Source organism: Neomonachus schauinslandi, chromosome 3 (genome assembly GCF_002201575.2).
Source record: "Neomonachus schauinslandi chromosome 3, ASM220157v2, whole genome shotgun sequence".
Taxonomy (NCBI): Eukaryota; Metazoa; Chordata; class Mammalia; order Carnivora; family Phocidae; genus Neomonachus; species Neomonachus schauinslandi.
The window spans coordinates 121627842-121632332 of NC_058405.1; the positions used below are offsets into that span (position 1 = coordinate 121627842).

At 47.4% G+C, this 4491-nt stretch overlaps 1 pseudogene; it reads left to right on the top strand.

Annotated features, from left to right (window-relative positions):
• The first annotated feature begins 3154 nt into the window (after nt 1–3154).
• Nucleotides 3155–4359, top strand: LOC110592320 (annotated as a pseudogene).
• The last annotated feature ends 132 nt before the right edge of the window (nt 4360–4491 follow it).

The window sequence follows — 4491 nt, forward strand, 5'->3', positions numbered from 1 at the left end:
GCCAGGAGCCCAGCATGAATTTAGGCTCACAATTGCAGTCACGCAAAGTAAGAAGTTTCATGTGAACTTCAGATCTGAAAGGAATTGGAATTATCCCAGGGAATGTGTAAGAGAAAAAGGACCGGCCAGTAAAAGCGCTTGGTGGTGATACGGCTGCTTATGTAGAAAGCCAAAAGGGCTGTTCCGTCATCTGCCGAGGAGTAAGCCCTGCATGGATGTGCTGTGGTTCCACTCAGTTGGAAGCCCCTGTGATACATTCACAGGCCCAGCAAAAACCGTGACAGTGATGAGGGGCTGTGTCAGGAGGTGCAAGGCTGGGGATTCGCGGGCGGACACTTTTCTTCAGCTCAGTTCAGTTCAGTTCAGCACACTCTTTGTTAGGCCCGGGGACACAGAGATGAGTAAGAAGTTACCCCTGCCTTCCACAAGATCCTAAACCGAAGGGAAATAAGCCTGCTAGCAAATCCACATGAAAAGAGAGCTTAGAAATGGCTTGCTGAGAATGGGGGGCATGCTGGGGAGGAGGTCATGTACAGTGAAACAAAAAATGTGTTGGCTATGGAGCTCACTAACCCACGTGCAGATCTTTAATAAACAGTCTTTAGTTAAGGTTTTTATTATGGAGATTGTCAAATATATGCAAAAGTTGAGTGAATATTATACTGAACTCTCAGGTACTCATCACAGAGCTTCAACAATATGGTCAATCTTGTTGAGCCTATAGCATCCAGCCCTCAACTTCTCCCTCTGCCTCTCTCCTTTTGGATTCCTTTAGAGCAAATCCTAAGCATAATTTCATCTAGAAATACTTCAGTATGTTATCTCCAATAGATAAACACTCATGTGTACACACACCTTCTCTCTCTCTCTCTCTCTCTGTAAACTAGATTTTGCAAATATTGTGAAGCAAAAGGGAGTATTAAATAAACAAGATTCTTTCACAACAAAAGCAAGGCTGGCGTTGCTATGCGAGCCACAAGAGCAGGAAGCAAGTATTCACGCACACGCACACACACAAATATGCACACACAGCTGAGCGGGTTGCGCCCACAGAAATTTGGGAAGTCGGTGAGAGGAGGACCTTGAGAAAGGGAGGTCGAAAATGAAGATGGTTTTCAGGTTGAAGAAAAGAAACAGGTAAACATAAAGTCGGTGGGAGTAAATGAGTAAACAAGAGGTATGGGAAGAAGCCACGAGGGAAAATTAGTTCTCATGAGTAAAAGAATACAGAAAACACTTAAAAATAGCTAGTTCTGAGGTTACTCAGAGGAATAATGGGGTGATAGGCTTTCTTTAGATGGAACCGAAGTCCGAGGAGGATATAGCTGGCTTTGGGTACATATTATGTTTTCGAGTGAATGTCTGCATGTCACTGGAGTCGCCATCCCCTTCACATAGATCAGACAAGCTCAAACCCCCATCCTTCCCTAGTGGGTGTTCAAAGTCCTTCCACACTGTCTGTGAATCTCCGGGGGGTTACTCTGGTCACCTCTGACTTCCAATGGATTTGCTGTCCCTGAATCCCACCATCTTGATCTCATCTTGGCACTCAGCCCTTTTCCACGATTTCCCCGAAAGCCTACTCCGGCGGGTGATTAGCTTACCAAAGATTTAGCAGAGTCTATATCACAGCAACCAGACAAGCTGCAATAGATTATTAGATACCCCAGATTTTACGTGTATGACCTTCTACTACCTCCCACTCCCTCCAACCCACGATTTTGTTCACTGCTCAGCGTAGCCCTGGCAGGCTCCTATTCCTCCTACCATCTTGCTGATGGCTTCCCCTCTCCCACCCGCCCCCCCTTTCCTCACTTTCCTACTCTTCCCTTCCTCCTGATTTCTGTTCATTTCCACATCGGCAATTAGTGTTTTTCATGTTGTCTTGACTCCTGGAAAACATGTCCTCTGGGAGTCACCTTACCCCCCAAATAATCTCCCTGCTCCCAGCAAGTCTGACATCAACTGTCAGGATGTCAACATTTTCATCCAAATACGAAAGAATGGATGAGTAATCAATTGATTAATTAATTAATCAGGAAGACTGAAGTGACTGAGAAGTTGAGCCAAGAAAAATGAGCCAAAGGAAAAAGTGGAGAACTTCCAAAGGAGATGTTGAAGGACGGAAAGAAAAACACATGAAATTAGGGTGAGCAGAGCTTCAACTAAAAATATAGAATACAGAGAATTTTGAACCTGCTTTTGCATACGGTATTTCATGAAATCACAAGAATCACGACATGGTAGCTATCATTATCCCACTTTGCAGATGACAAACATGAGCCTCAGAGAAGTTAAGAGATTCCAAGTTTTTGTAGTTTAAGTGGAGGAATTTCTCTGGGAATCTCTCTTTTTTTTTATTAAAGATTTTATTTATTTATTTGAGAGAGAGAGACTGAGAGAGAGAGCACATGAGAGGGGGGAGGGTTGGGAGGGTCAGAGGGAGAAGCAGACTCCCTGCCGAGCAGGGAGCCTGATGCGGGACTCGATCCAGGGACTCCAGGATCATGACCTGAGCCGAAGGCAGTCGCTTAACCGACTGAGCCACCCAGGCGCCCTCTGGGAATCTCTTAATCCCAAATCTAGAGCTGTCTCTGTGACCCCATGAGAACACAGGCTGGAGCTGAAGCCTAGAAGTCTCCAAAAAGAGAGGATCTGGATGTAATTTTGACTTAAAAAATAGAGCTGCATTTGAAGAGAGAAATCTGTGTGAAAGGACTAATTTAGGACCAATCAAATCCCTCAACAGGGGAAGAGCCATTTGAGTTCAGATTTTCAGGTTTTTGTTTAAAAGACACAATATGGAAATTTGAAAGATCATGGAAGTGAACTGGTTGGGAGAAAATAAATAATTTACAGATATGAACCCCCAAAAGAAAAAAGAAAGCCAAAAAAGGAAAATGTGCACAGGACACCTCCCCAGGGCACAGCAAAGGCATGAGGCTGGGAGAAATGCCACATGCAACTTGGGAAAAGTGCTAGGGCAGTGGACAAACAAAGGTGACCTCTGTATGAAGTGTTTATTATTAGCCTGTGAGACACAGTAACAGAGATGTGAATGTTTTCTACAAGGGCTTTCCAAATCAAGCTAAATAATTGTGAAAGCAGTGGCCTGAGCCTGAGTCCTGGCCTCTCATCTTACTCCCCGAACAGCATGAGCTTCACCACCCACTTCCCCTTCTCCTCCAACTATCGGTCCCTGGGCTCCATGCAGTCGCCCAGCCACTGGGTCTGGCTGGTCAGCATCTAGGCAGGCGCCAAAGGCTCAAGCTCCCAGATCTCTCCATATCCTGCTCCACCAGCTTCTGGGGGCCTGGCCACCAGGATAGTTGGGAGTCTGGCAGGCATAGGGGGCATCCAGGGTGAGAATGAGACCATGCAAGACCTGAATGACTCTCTGGCCTCCTATTTGGAGAGAGTGAGGAGCCTGGAGGCTGATAACCAGAGACAGGGGATCAAAATCCAAGAACGCTTAGAGAAGGTCAGAGACTGGGGCATTACTTCAAGACAATCAAGAGCTAAGGGCTCAGATCTTCGCAAATTCTGTGGCCAATACCCAGCTTGCTGCCGATGACGATGACTTCAGAGTCAAGTATGAGACAGAACTAGCCATGTGCCAGTCTGTGAATGACATCCATCAGCTCTGCAAGGTCATTGATGATAGCAATGTCACTTGGCTGCAGGTGGAGACGGAGATCGAGGCTCTCAAGGAGGAGCCACTTTTCATGAAGAACCACAAGGAGGAAGTAAAGGGTCTACAAAACCAAAGTGCCACCTCTGGGTTGACCATGGAGTTGGATGCCCAAAACCTCAGGACCTCAAGATCATGGCAGACATCCTGGCCCAGTATGACGAGCTGGCTCAGAAGAACCAAGAAAAGCTGGACAAGTACTGGTCCCAGCAGATGGAGGAGAGCACCAGAGTGGTCACCTTGCAGACCGCTGAGATAGGAGCAGCTGAGATAACTCTCACAGAGCTGAGACATGCGGCCCAATCCTTGGAGATCAACCGGGACTTGATGAGAAACCTGAAGGCCAACTTGGAGAACAGCCTGAGGGAGGTGGAGGCCTGCTACACGAAGCAGATGGAGAAGCTCAACGGGTCCTGCTGCACGTGGAGTCGGAGCTGTCCCAGACCCGGAAAGAGGTGCAGTGCCAGATCAGGAGCACCAGGCCTTGCTCAAGGTCAGGCTGAGAACGCCCCTACCATTGCCTGCTGGCAAACAGGGGACACTTCTGCCTTGGTGATGCTCTGGATACCAGCAACTCCTTGCAAACCATCCAGAAGACCACCACCTGCAGGATTGAGGATGGCAGCGTGGCGTCTGAGACCAATGACACCATAGTTCTGAGGTCTTGAGGCAGCAGAAGCAGGGTACGCTCTGGGGAGCAGGAAGCCAATAAAAAGTTCAGAGGGAAAGAAGAAAAGAGAAAGAAAGAAAGAAAGAGAGAGAGAGAGGGAGGGAGGGAGGGAGGGAGGGAGGGAGAGAGA